Genomic DNA, 14,619 nt, shown 5'->3' with positions numbered 1-14,619 from the left:
GATCCTTTACATCTTATTCCGTGACCATGTCAGAAATGAACAAGAAGAAGAACAACATTTATTTATATAGCATGTTTTCATACAAATGATGTAGCTTAAAGTTCTTTACAAGATGAAGAAAGAAAATATAAAAATAAGATTAGGCAATACTAAATAACAAAAATAAAGTAAGTTCCGATAGCCAGGAGGACAGAAAAAACAAAGAAAAACAGAGGGTGGAGAAAAAAAAAAAAGCAAAATCTGAAGGGGTTCTGAGGCCACAAGATCTCCCAGCCCCCACTGGTATATTAAGTGGCAAACTGCCACTCGCCCTGTAGCTGATATTGTCACTCAATACCAGTTTAAGCTTGCGGGCCACATTCTCTGCATGCCCCCAGAATGCCTACCAAAAGTGTCCATGGTAATGTCAGTGCATGAGAAATGGAAGCAAGGGCAAACGAGGCAAACATGGTGGCACACGTTTCTCGAAGACCTTCGTGCAGTTAACTTGGTGTGGGACAAAGCTGAGGCAGGTTCGATGGCGATCGCTTGGTGCGCAATGTTCCGCCCGATGCAGGAGGAACTGAGTCTAAATCCAAGCCTAAGTGGCAGATTATGGTATAGTTTTGTGTTGGGAGGTTCAGTGTCACCCCAAAACTGCTTTATCAGGACCTCCTTGTACCTACCCTGCATTCAGGGAGAAAAATAAATCCCCATTGGTCTTTCATACGTTTCATTTAAATCATTATTTTCATGATTTCTAAAAATGCTGGCGCAACATACTTATTATTTATACATGTAGAAAAAGTCCCAAACTGCAGTCTTTGTGTACAGAGTTGAAATAGATTTAGAGTAAGAGAGAAAAAATCCTTCCTCTTACATTTTTACATTTCAATTTATTGAGATATATTGTATAACTGTGACAGTGCAGTATGTGATGGATAGCAAAGAATGTGAATCACAAAAGGCAATTAAAATTCCTGTAAGTCACTTCTGCATTCTGAACACATACTCAGCTCTCTAACATACCAGACAGGCACTAAGTAAAATCTACATTAAATAGATTTCTTAGAAGTAACCAACCAATAAAATATTACTCAGTAATACTTGTACTTTGCAGACCTGGTATGGTAATGCATTATGTCTGGCAATGTTACCTTGTTTTTATTAGAATTACAGCGATTCTAATGTTTAATTTCAGGTCATATTCTTCCCCTTTTCCTTTGACTTCAATAACTGTTCACTACTGGTTATAAAATGAACTTTGCCTGTCCTTTTGTTCCATAGAACATTCTGTAGCTGTTAGTTTAAATCATAAACACACAATCTGCAGATAATTTTCAATTGATATCTGCTAGCATAAATGTACTGTTTAACAAATTCCAATGTGCAACACCCAGGGTTATATTTTATACCTGAAAAAAGTTTTGTTTTTTTTTGAATATCACTTTCTGAGTCCTTAAATTGCAGAGGTATGAAATAATCTGTGAGCTTTTATATGCTGCAAAAATAGTGATTGAGGGTTATCATAAATTCATGTTTTTAATCTGCTGTAGAGTGGGGTGAGTTTTCAGTGATAATAGCAATTACTTTATAATTAGAAGCAAAGATGTCATTCAACAGCTTCAGCCACCTTATTCTTTATTCCTACAACTAGTATATGTGAAATAATGTACCTGATTGTTTATCAGCTAAAATGTAATTTTTGAGAAATTGTTTAAGAGGTTTCCACCCAAAGAATACTGAGGATGCCTATATATAAGGGACACATGGTCAACGAGTGGTCTCTTCACATTTTTTCCATCATTGCAAAGATGTACAATGTTAAGGTGATTGCTAAGTCTAAATTGGCTCAGTGTATGTGGATGTGTCATCTGGTGTGTGATGAACTGGTACCCCTTCTATCTTAAGTTCCTTGCACCCATTGCTGCCTTGATAGGTTCCATTTCCTGGGACACTGTCTTGGAATCTGCACATTCAGCAAAAAGGGGAAAGTATGATAAGGTTGAAAAACTGATACCCTTATTAATGACTATTTTGATCATTTTCATGATTAAAAAAAACCTTAGGTGTATGTAAGGAAAAAAAACTTGGAAAACTTAGAAGAATGTACTAACTTCCCATAGATAAGAAATAAAGACTGGCAGTAGGATTTTCCACTCGCTGTGAACATTTTCATATACATGAACAAACTTAATGTCAAACTGAATGGGAACAGCATCAATTTGTTTGAACAGTACTAAAATGTGAATGCATTCAGAACTTTTTTTATTTTTTATTTTATAAAGCAGATGACTACTTGTTTGGGGGAACAGTGAAGGTGTTCTACAATCTATATATATAATTCACTAAGCCGCCGACAAGTAGCCACCCATGGAAAGCACGCACGACAAGTAGCCACCCATGGAAAGCACGCAAGACAGTCACGCCCACCAACTCTAAGACCATTGGATACGACGACAACTCACAGAGCCACGGCCACCAACTCGGACGTAGCAACTCACAACACCAGGCGTCATTCACGTTCATCTCTGCTCGATTCCACATGCACCTCTGAGCCACATTGACTTTTCATTAGTCAACCTCAGTGGAACCTCGGATCACACAGAGGCAGCGCGAGAGAGAGCCGCGCACACACACAGGCAGCGCCAGAGAAAGACAGAGGCACACACACAGGCAGCGCCAGAGAGAGACAGAGGCACACAGGCAGCCCGAGAGAGAGAGCCGCGCACACACACAGGCAGCGCCAGAGAAAGACAGAGGCACACACACAGGCAGCGCGAGAGAGAGCCGCGCACACACACAGGCAGCGCCAGAGAGAGACAGAGGCACACACAGGCAGCGCCAGAGAGAGACAGATGCGCACACACACACACAGAGGCAGCGAGAGAGAGAGCCGCGCACACACACAGGCAGCGCCAGAGAGAGACAGAGGTACACACACAGGCAGCGTGAGAGAGAGAGAGACAGACGCACACACACAGGCAGCGCCAGAGAGAGAGAGCCGCACACACACACAGGCAGTGCCAGAGAGAGAGAGCCGCGCACACACACAGGCAGCACGAGAGAGAGACAGAGGCACACACACAGGCAGTGAGAGAGAGAGAGACAGAGGTACACACACAGGCAGCGTGAGAGAGAGAGAGACAGACGCACACACACAGGCAGCGCCAGAGAGAGACAGACGCACACACACAGGCAGCGCCAGAGAGAGAGAGCCGCGCACACACACAGGCAGTGCCAGAGAGAGAGCCGCGCACACACACAGGCAGCACGAGAGAGAGACAGAGGCACACACACAGGCAGTGAGAGAGACAGAGCCGCACACACACAGGCAGGGCCAGAGAGAGAGAGAGGGCTGGACTCATAAGGTAGGAAGGCAGTTAAAGAATGCACTGGGCTTGATTTTGTTTTCACTTCTGTTTACAGCGATCGGTTCGTAGTGTGTATTTTTGAAATGTTACTTTTCTTGGTGGTTTATTAAATTATGGATTTTTTCAAATGTTCATTTTTTGTTGCTATAGCGCAAACTATTGCAGTGTTAGTTTTCTCTGTTGTTCAAGGTTTTCTCAGTGTTATTCAATGTTTTTACATCCATCCATCCATCCATTTTCCAACCCGCTGAATCCGAACACAGGGTCACGGGGGTCTGCTGGAGCCAATCCCAGCCAACACAGGGCACAAGGCAGGAACCAATCCCGGGCAGGGTGCCAACCCACCACAGGACACACACAAACACACCAAGCACACACTAGGGCCAATTTAGAATCACCAATCCACCTAACCTGCATGTCTTTGGACTGTGGGAGGAAACCGGAGTACCCGGAGGAAACCCACGCAGACACGGGGAGAACCCGGGAAGCGAACCCGGGTCCCCAGGTCTCCCAACTGCGAGGCAGCAGCGCTACCCACTGCGCCACCATGCCGCCCATGTTTTTACATTTAGTTTACTATTACGCAGTGCATTCTATGGTTTAATTAACTATATTTGTGCTTAAAAACTTACAAAAATATATATTTACATACAGTTTGTATGGTCCGGAACGGATTAATTGTATTTCCATACAATCCTATGGGAGAAATTGCTTCGGTTCACGACCAAATTGGTTTAAGACCAGAGTTTTGGAACGAATTATGGTCGTGAACCGAGGTTCCACTGCATTCTTTTCGGTTATGACGCACGACCGCGTCCACCATCGCAAACTGTTTTACACGCCATGGTCTTAGAGTTGGTGGGCGGGTCTACGTGAGTTGCTCTTGCGAGCGGGCACATGACCAGGCGGTGTATATGCTTTGAGAACGAGGGTGGACGCGACAGGACCATCTAAGAAGAGGCATGTTTGTCGCGGATGTGAATCGCTGTATGCAGCGTGTAAAACAGTTTGCGAGGGGTATCCCATGGTCTTAGCAGTGTCTATGCTTCGATGTGAACTGCTGTATGCAGCGTGTAAAACGCTGTATTGTATGTTGCCCTCTCCAGAGTAACATCTTTTCATTCACCTACAGTCGTATCCTCAAAACCAACCCCATTTGGACAACTGTGTCTTTCAGGAAGTGTTCACCCATCAATACATAATTATGCGGCGTATGCTATGCCGCGGGTTGGCTAGTAAAATAAAAAGGTGTAATAAATGGCTCACAGAGGTTCATGAAATATTTTGCAGCAGGTTTTCTGATTTTGATGAAATTAGGTCTCAGAAATTACTCCCATGACTTAAGAAATGGCAGTTTAGGAACCTGCAGTTTGTACTAGTCAGTATCTAGTGTGGTATAACCTTTAATGGATAAGTTAAATTCAGTCCAGGAATTCTACAAATCATTCAATGAGATCAACTCTCCTAACATACTGCATTGGAACTCAGAAAATACTGTTATTTTTCAGATTCACTTGTGCTGAATATAACATAATTTCCACCTTAGCTGCATAGTAAGCATTCTCACAAAACAGAGATCAGCATCACGTGCCATTAGATATGAACTTATCTTCAGGTGTATTATAGCAACATTAACCACTGCATCACATTACTGCCCATGATGAAAATCCACAATACCAAAAATGTCTGTAAGAAGTATAAAAAATAAAGTCCTTAAATAATGTGCAGGTCACACATCTTACATTTCTAATAATGGCATTTATTCTTGAATTAACTGCATGCAGCACTAATAAAGGATATCACAGAGAAATCTGAGAAGTTAGAAGTAAAGTAGTTACTTTAATGATCTATCAAAAGTAATAACTGTAACAGTGGAACATGACATCATTATTTTTATTAAGTAATTAGTTGAAAAATTAGCCAAGATTTGCAAAGTAAGTGACATGCACACAAATAGAGTAGAATGCTTTAAATTAGGTTTACTTAAAAACCTATGAACTGAGAATTTAAATCAAAATATGTTTAATGAGCTTGTCTTGTTCAGCATTATGTGATAAAGTTTGGTTTGATAGTTTCATTATGAAATATACAAAAGTATATTATATTCTGGTTAGGGTTTATGTACAGTTTATAAAAATTGTATAGGCTCCTGAAACAATTTACTTTTGGGATCAATAAAGTATCTGTATAATCCACACTCAGCATTATACTTTTGGTGACCTGAAGGCTAGGGAGTATAATTTTTCTAATGATTGTGGCAAGTCTCACTGTCACAGATAATGATTTGTTTGGAAAATCTGCATTAATTTAATGTAAAATAGAATTTGAGCTTTATCTAATTTCACGTGATACATAAAGTTAAACTAATCAAACAAAAATGCATAAATATTAGCAGTTTTTCATTTCCAATACTCAAATTTTTCTTTTCTGTTGGAAGTATATACCATGCCATTTCTAACCCACTTAATCCAGACAAGGGACATGGGGGTGTGCTGGATTTTATCTCAGCATGCATAGGGCACAACGTAGAAACAATCCCTGAATAGGGCACCAGTCTGTTGCATGGTGGTCACAAGTCCACCTAACCTGCAACCTGAATCAGTCCTGAAATGTGTCAATGCTTATGACATCACTCATGGGCCATCCCACAGGTATTGTGCTCCACTGAATTGATTAGTATGATTACTGAAAATAGTCATTAAAAAATTCCTTTGTGAATTACTGATTACTTTTACTTAATAAGAATATGATAAACAATAAAGACAGACCCAAATAATCATACAGAAAATAGAAATTCAGGGAAAAATATTGCAAAGGTGAACCATGTGCTGGTTACTGCAATGAAATAGGCATAAAAATTGGGGAGAAAGCATGCAGAAGGCTTTATTATATGGATGTTATATTTATGTAGGATGTTATGGAAGAACATCTATAAAATGAGCACCCCCGCAATTACTCTCAAAAGTTGGCACCAATAATCAAAGTAATTAAATTACATCATTCTGTAGTTTTGTACAAGATTGGTGATTTGAAATGGGGGCAGCCAGATAAAGATGCTGTCAGATGACAGGTTAAAAGGTCCCTTGTTAAAAAAATGGAAAAATATACTGCAAACAATACGTAAATTACATTTTAAGAAATCTCTAACGTTTGAAGAGGTGATAAAAATGAACAGACTCATGACAACGAAAAGGTTCTGTAAATACCAAGATGAGGAAAACAGAAATAAAGATACAATGAGGTAGTGCTGTTCTGACGAGTATCTGGAAAATGGTAAAATAAGTATTGCCATACTGTAGGTTACTACCAAATTGCAGTACTTACTTAGTTGTAATCAACAACAGAACATGCTTGTATTTTAATGTTTATATATAAGTATGCTGTCTTTTTCTTCTAGATTTTGTATATATATTTAAAGTATATTCATATAAACTGTAGAAATAGCTATTTAAGAAATTCAGCACTTACCAGACAAAAGTAAAAAAATGATGATTTCATTTTATCATCTTTCATGAACAGTTATTGGAGTTCTATTTCAAAACTCATTTTTTCTTCCCCATGAGTGACCTAAACAAAGGGCACAATAAAAATGTTGAAATAACATGCGCACTCTTACTAGTGACATGATTCAGAAAAAGCCATGATGAAGCATTGTTTTCCTTTGTCTTAAAGCAATAGTCTTTTTAAAATTTAAAATCAGTTATTAAGGATTTTATGAGCAAACAACTATCTAGTGCTCACTTTTAAAGGATAAAGGAAAATTAAGCTATTGAAAGCTATATTCTTTTTCTCCGTCATGCACGCTTCCTAATTTATATTTATGTACAAATATATATTTATACTGTATAATTTATATATTTGATTCCTGCCCTGATGAAAATGCTGCCAGGCTAAGCTGAATCCCTTGTGGACCTAAAATAAACTAAAAGGCTTTGATAATGTTATATTATGTAAAAATACCCCTTTCCTCCCTCCAAGGGTCCTTCCTCACTTGTGTCTGATACTGCAGAGAAAGGCTCTAATGACCCCAACTGACTCTGAATTGAACAAAGTGAATACAGAAAACTGGATAGATGGATGTTAAAATCATTTATTCAAAAAACTGCAGGTACTGGGCTATACATGCTTGTAAAAATTAGTGAAACTGAAAGGTAAGGCCATTTAATCTGAATTTATTCCATTTATTGTTTAAAAAGCTCAACCCCAATTCCAAAAAGTTGGGACACTGTGTGAAATGTAAATAAAAACAGAATGTAATGATTTGCAAATCTCATAAACTAATATTTTATTCACAGTAGAACATAGAAAACACATCAAATGTTGAAAGTGAGACATTTTATTATTTCATGAAAAATATTTTGAATTCGCTGGCAGCAACATGTCTCAGAAAGTTGAGATGGGGCAACAAAAGACTGAAAAAGTTAGTGGTACTAAAAAGAAACAGCTGGATGAACATTTTGCAACTAATTCAGTTAAGTGGCAACAGGTCGGTTACATGATTGGGTATAAAAAGAGCATCTTAGAAAGGTAAAGTCTCTCAGAATTAAAGATAGGCAGAGGTTCAACAATCTACAAAAAACTGCATCTACAAATTGTAGATAAATTTCAGAATAATGTTCTTCAGTGTAAAATTGCAGAGACTTTGAATATATCATTATCTATAGTACATAATAATCATCAAAAGATTCAGAGAATCTGGAGAAATATGTGTGCACAACATATTAGGCTGAATATCAAAATTGGAGGCCCATGATGTTCAGGCCCTCGGTTGGCACTGCATTTAAAACAGGCATGATTCTGTCATGAAAATTACTCCATGGGCTCAGGAACACTTTCAGAAATCTTTGTCTGTGAATAGTTTACTCTGCCATCCATAAATGCAGGTTAAAGCTCTGTCATACATAGAAGAAGCCATATGTGAACATGATCCAGAAACGCCACTGTCTTCTCTGGGAAAAAGCTCATTTGAAATGGACTGAGGCAAAGTGGAAAACTGTTCTGTTGACTAAAGAGGAGGGAGACTGTGCAGCTTGTTATCAGTGCTTAGTTCAAAGCCCTCTCTGATGGTATGGGGGTGCATATTGAACTGGCCTACCTGCAGTCCAGGACTTTTGCCAATTGAAAACATTTTGCAAATCATGAAATGAAAAATATGACAAAGAAGACCCAAGGCTTGTTGAGCAGCTAGGATCCTGTATCAGACAAGAATGGGACAACATTCTTCTCCCAAACGTCCAGCAACTGGTCTCCTCGGTTCCCAGACATTTACGGACTGTTGTTAAAAAAAAAAAGGATGCTTGGTAAACATGGCCCTGTCCCAACTTTTTTTGAGACGTATTGCATCAAATTCTAAGTGACCTTATTGTTTTCTTAAAATGGTACATTTTCTAAATGTCAACTGTTTTCTATGTTCTGTTGTGAATAAAATATGGGTTTATGAGATTTGCAAATTATTGCATTCTGTTTTTATTTACATTTTACATGGTGTCCCAATGTTTCTGGAATTGGGGTTGTAATTCTTGTTATGTGTATCAAAATTAAGAGTGAGATTTTGATCAGTTATGTATACAAATAAATGCAGAAGTATGCAGAATCTGAGAAAATTGAACTTTTTTTTCAAAGAGTGTTCTGAAAAATGTAATAAGCATACATAATGTCTGTGAGCTATAACATCACTTAAGGCAAATGCAGAGAAGTACTGATTATGGCTTATTGGTATTTGTTCGTACTGCTTTCATTGGCTATCCCATACTTTGCAATTTTCTAATCCATTTAATGTATTAATATAGTTTTTAAAAGACTGTTTTCTTTGTCTGATATCTAAAAAAATCCAAAGAATGACTGTTGAAATTTCCTGTTATGTAATAGTAGTATTATCATATGCACAAGAGTACAGCACAAGTTTTACTCCAGTGCCATTATAAGATTGTATTAGAGCACTGCATGTAACTTAATTTCACTTAGACTTCTAATTTTATAAAGTGACTAATGTGCTGCCACTGGTGACATATTTGAAAAAGTACAGGTAGTATATTAGATGAAGAACAATCACTCTGTAGTCTTAAAGTAAGAGAAATATTTTGGGAGATGGAAGATAGGCATGGCGCAGTGGGTAGCGCTGCTGCCTCGCAGTTGGGAGACCTGGGGACCTGGGTTCGCTTCCCGGGTCCTCCCTGCGTGGAGTTTGCATGTTCTCCCCGTGTCTGCGTGGGTTTCCTCCGGGCGCTCCGGTTTCCTCCCACAGTCCAAAGACATGCAGGTTAGGTGGATTGGCGATTCTAAATTGGCCCTAATGTGTGCTTGGTGTGTGGGTGTGTTTGTGTGTGTCCTGCGGTGGGTTGGCACCCTGCCCGGGATTGGTTCCTGCCTTGTGCCCTGTGTTGGCTGGGATTGGCTCCAGCAGACCCCCGTGACCCTGTGTTCGGATTCAGCGGGTTGGACGATGGATGGATGGATGGATGGAAGATAGGCAGGCTAAGTCTACCAAACCCTCAGGTAGCAATAGAGAGATCCACATGAAACTTGTGAGACCTTGATACAAACTAAGTAGCAACCAGGAAGCTAAGAATGGTACCTGGAATATTATTTAGCAATTGGGATTCAGAAATGTTGGCATACCTGTAGTAACAAGAGGATAACAAACCTAGAAAAGATTGCTAAAAACTGGAATGATGACAAAATGCAGGTCAGAGAAGGGGATATTACCTGTGATTGGCCTGGAACTACCTCTGAAAAGTTGTGACAATATATATATAATAGATAGATAGATAGATAGATAGATAGATAGATAGATAGATAGATAGATAGATAGATAGATAGATAGATAGATATGTTGTTAAACCCTAATAAATGCCATTAAAAATAGGAGTTCGGGAAAACTGTCATTTCTAAGTGGGCAGAATGATACTCCATGAAGGGTGACTCATGTGCTGGATAAAAATTTGGATGGTAGTGTTAGGTAGAACCTAGCCCTGTATATCCCTGCCTACAAAAGTCTGTAGCATATCTTGTTTTGGCTGTTAGATATTGGTAGGCATCAGTCTGTACACAGTCTTGGGTACCCGCTACCTGGTCTACCTGGAAGTTGTGTTTCAAGTCAACTGCCTGCCTAAATATATATGTAAATATATATATATATATATAACTCAAGGAAACAATTCAACATGCAAAATGTATAAGGATCAGGTAAGAAACCAAATATCTTTTTTGACTGGCAGGCCTTCCAGAATGAAAACCTAAATGCCAGGACAAGGTTTTTGATGGACAGAAAATCAGATAGATATAAACAGCAATTCACTATAGCAGTTTTTGAAAGGTCAAAAATTTTGAGTTAAAATCAGATATAATCAAAAAATGGCCTTTACAAATGCGGGTGAACTTATACCTTTGTTTCTGCATGCCTTAAAAGTGGAAGGCCTAACAGTGTAGGTCTCTAGAAATCAGCGCCACAAAACCAAACAAAGAAAGTACATTGGCTTCTAAATCATTAGAAGGTGGGCTTCTAAAATTATCGGCTGTCACACAAGCCTGGACATGTACTCCTTGGTATTTGTTTTCAAGACTTTGCATGTGATTGATTTATCCAGGAATTCTGCCGACTTTAGATAATCATTTGAGAAACTAATGTTTAATATTAAAGAAGTGCAGCATATACTGGGAGCCTCAGAGTTTTCTTTACACTCAAATGTCAATATTCAATTTAGTGTAGCACTTTTTAGGGTGTAAAATAAGTCTTTACAGATGTAATTTTTTAAAATATTATTTTCAAAAGCCTAAATTTTATATTTCTTAATGCACTTATTTACATGAATGCTTTTTATCATAAAACAAATTTAAATCTAAAAAAAAATCTGAATTTTGTGGTTGTACCCTTTAACAAAATTAGTCACAAAGCATGGGTAGTTTTACTGTATGGTGGGCTGACTGGTCAGGTTTTTTTTCCTTACTTGACTTTTGATGTCAAGTTACACCATGGATAGATGGATATTTTAGAGCTATTTTGTTAATGAACATTCCTTGTGATCATTGTAAAATATCCAGCATAGAATTAAGTTTGATTAATGAATTAATTGTGTTTTCCCTGAAATTTAAAATATACCAAGGAATGCAGGTTATGTTACTTTTCTCACTTAAAACAGAAATGTAATTTTTGTTGACTGTTGTCTGCATCCTAACAGTAAAATGTAACTAAATATTTTATTTCCTCAAGATTCCCCCACAGAATTTAATTTAAATGACTATTGTCTCTAAAACTGCATTTTGTGTAAAATACTCAAAACACCATGCTAAGACTCTTTCATTGATTCCTTTCCCCAAATGCTTGTGATTTCAAAAGGTGCCCTTTGGACTTAGTCTTCCCTCATATCACCATCTACAAATAAAAGGTTTTGTCACCAGACGGTTTTCTTTATTACACTTTCATTTATCAAGACATCTCTATCAATAAGTTTGATTTCTAGCAAATTGCAGTTTTTTTTAAAGAAACTTGTCACACTGTTGGGTCAGTTGTTTATTTAGTTCTCTGTGATCAAACCTAGGCAGTAAGTTAAATCTGATTGGCGCAGAGGCTCAGAGTGAGCCACCTCAGTGTAAACATTTCATACATGTTTGTGTACTGATCTGATGTGCTTTAACCTCGAGTAAGGCTCTATGTACATAGAGAAGATAAGCAAATGGTGCTCAGGTCTATCAAGATCTTACTTAAAACATGTTACTATGCAGACTATTCTGACCATACCTTCTGCTGTTCTTATTTGAATGTGGCTTGTGATGTAACTTTGGTGAGTATGTAGCTTTTTCAACAGATATGCAATATCTCAGTTTCTGTGCTAAATTATAATGTTAAACATATATGCATCTTCTATAGATGTAGCCTTATATCATATGAGCTATCTGAAACACTTATATAACTACAGGAAGCTTTTTAAGTAAACTGCTTAAATATGTACTATCTATCTACCTAAAATGTGGACATTTTTGTATTTAGTAACATGAATTTTTATGACAATATTCTCCACAATATTTAAAGTCACAGCCAGTCTATCCTTTACTGGGAAAGACTGTTTCAATATTTGGAGACATTGCAATATATATCATATATGTGTGAAATCAATTACATATAGCTAAAATTTATTTGATTCAGTGTTGAGACATTTCCAAGGTATTGCAAAATGTACAAAGAATTTAAATAGTAACAAAATTAAGTAAAGTAGTATATGTCTCTAGAAATCATTTTAAAAGTAACATTGTAATAACATTAGTACCATAAAGATTGAGGTTATAATTACTTTTATAATTCATCATTCTCAATTTGGCGTCACTGCAGAAAAGGGCAGTTTTTTCTAAGATTTGCTAGGGTGCCCCTGCAGTTTAGACATATGTTGACACAGACAGCATTGACTAAAATCTTGTCTTCCATAAAAACAGAGCTTTTTAACTTTTAATGCACTGTTGACAAAACACATTTAACTTCCTTAAAAGCAAAGATGCAAGTGCCTTATGCTTACTAACAAAGCATGGTTCATTTACTGTATATGTTAGAACTTATTTTATCTGTGTAATGAAGCCTTAGAATTGTACATATAATTGATAAATACAATGAGAATCATGACATACTAAAGCCGAGAGCCAAGCCAAAGAGTATAAACATGTTGTATGATATTTGTAAGGGAAAAAAATCATTGGAATAAAAGGTCCTCCAAGAATACAAAGGTAATGAATGAAATCTGTCCCTTCTATAAATGGAATGCGTCTTTAAAGAAAACAGTGTAAAAGAAAAAACAAAAAAACAGCCATCGGCGTAAAAAAAGAATATATTCCTACCTGAATTGAAAGCAGCTTGAAATTCTTCAAAGAGCAGTGCTTGCTTCCATAAATTAAACACAATGAGTTCTTCCCACTGTTATATAGTTTTGTAGCTAAAAGCTGCAATAGTGCAACTTGTTTTTGTGAAAGAGTCGATCAGCACAGGTCCATGTGTATACTGTCTCTGAGTCAGAAGGATCAGCAGGGTTGATTTTGTACGGCTGCTTCTGAGGTGTGCCTTAGCTCATGTGACTTTAAACAGATTGAGCAGGTTAGCTGCAAATTCCTCCTGAGGGCTTTTTTTGGCTCACTGTTTTCTTTCACACATGCACCAAAGTGCAAACATGCACTAATTTATTGGCAAGGCAGACTGGCTAAGCAATACTTCAGGAGCTCAAATGACAAAACAGAAGCTTCAAGAATTTAATTACTCCCATAAGTTACTAATCTTGTTTTCAGTATTGGTTATCAAATATTAGGAATGCAAGCTTTGAACACTCTGCATACAAAGCAGGGAAATAAAAGAAAGTGGGAAAAGGACAAATCAAACTGAAAATATATACCTTAAAAGAATGTTAAGCACTAACAAAATCAGGTGATTCATTTATTCATTTTCATTACCTATTCATTATGGTAAAAAATCTCAGTGTGCTGGAACTAATTTTGGCAGCAATGAATGTAATGCCTTGTACAAGATACCAGCCTATTATTTGCTGGGCACTGTGCCCCATTAGTAATCACAGTCAAACACAGCCACAAAATCACCTGGCCAGTATTTAGACAAGAATCAGGTCATCCTTAAATCATATACATACTCCACACAGAAAACACTCCATACCAGAACGAAGCTTAGCACAGTGAAAGGAAATTACAACTTCAAAATATTATCTTGAGTATTAGTATGGTTTAATTATTGTAAAATATTCAAATGTAATGATTGTTGTTGTGATAAAATAATTGTGACCCACTGTAGCCTCAGTTTATCTGTCCATTCATTTTCTAACCTGTTTATCCAGTTTAGGGTCATAGGGCAATCTCAGGGTATCGGTTGTCTTTTCATATAGTTTCATTTAACATTAGGATAAACACATTTTGAAAAGTTATTATGACAATTACCATGACATGTTTAATGTCACAACAATGCAATCCTATTGTAAATCCAACACCTTCATAAATGTTAACCCAAAGGCAAATGATTCACATGTTCAGGGGAGAAACAGACTGAATAAATGTAGCCTCAAGTATTGTACAATTATAATTAATCTTTCCTAAGATCTCCAAGGGAACCAGAACATTAGGACTCAAAGGAACAAACTGTAAACATCTTTTTATCCATGGAAAAGAAGAGTGCAGGACAGTTTGACAGCTACTTTCTCAGGAGGCTTAATAAACAGACCTAAAGTAGTGCTTAGTATGTTAATAAGGTTAACAGCGGCAGCCTAATAAATGTAGGCTGAGGCTT

At 37.4% G+C, this 14,619-nt stretch overlaps 1 protein-coding gene and 1 long non-coding RNA gene across 5 annotated transcripts in view; one reads left to right on the top strand and one right to left on the bottom strand.

The window, feature by feature from the left end:
* rhobtb1 (Rho related BTB domain containing 1) overlaps window positions 1-13,407 on the bottom strand; it is a 68,849-nt gene extending 55,442 nt beyond the window's left edge. Inside the window, exons 1-3 of one of the 4 annotated variants that reach the window (XM_051922834.1) lie at window positions 13,176-13,406; window positions 11,635-11,724; window positions 6,822-6,920 (exon numbers count right to left, since the gene is read on the bottom strand). The gene's annotated coding sequence lies outside the window, so the exon portion shown is untranslated. Of the gene's footprint in view, window positions 1-6,821; window positions 6,921-11,299; window positions 11,355-11,634; window positions 11,725-13,175 lie in introns of those variants that run through there. The other 3 variants (XM_028795387.2, XM_028795388.2, XM_028795389.2) reach the window with 3 other exon arrangements.
* Window positions 12,016-14,619, top strand: part of LOC114646957 (uncharacterized) — a 28,895-nt gene continuing 26,291 nt past the window's right edge. Inside the window, exon 1 of the long non-coding RNA XR_003715447.2 lies at window positions 12,016-12,133. This is a non-coding gene — a long non-coding RNA (uncharacterized LOC114646957). The remainder of the gene's footprint in view (window positions 12,134-14,619) is intronic.

Source organism: Erpetoichthys calabaricus, chromosome 2 (assembly GCF_900747795.2).
Source record: "Erpetoichthys calabaricus chromosome 2, fErpCal1.3, whole genome shotgun sequence".
Taxonomy (NCBI): domain Eukaryota; kingdom Metazoa; phylum Chordata; class Cladistia; order Polypteriformes; family Polypteridae; genus Erpetoichthys; species Erpetoichthys calabaricus.
The sequence above is the reverse complement of the archived record's forward strand: the minus strand, read 5'-3'. Positions and strand labels throughout refer to the sequence as shown.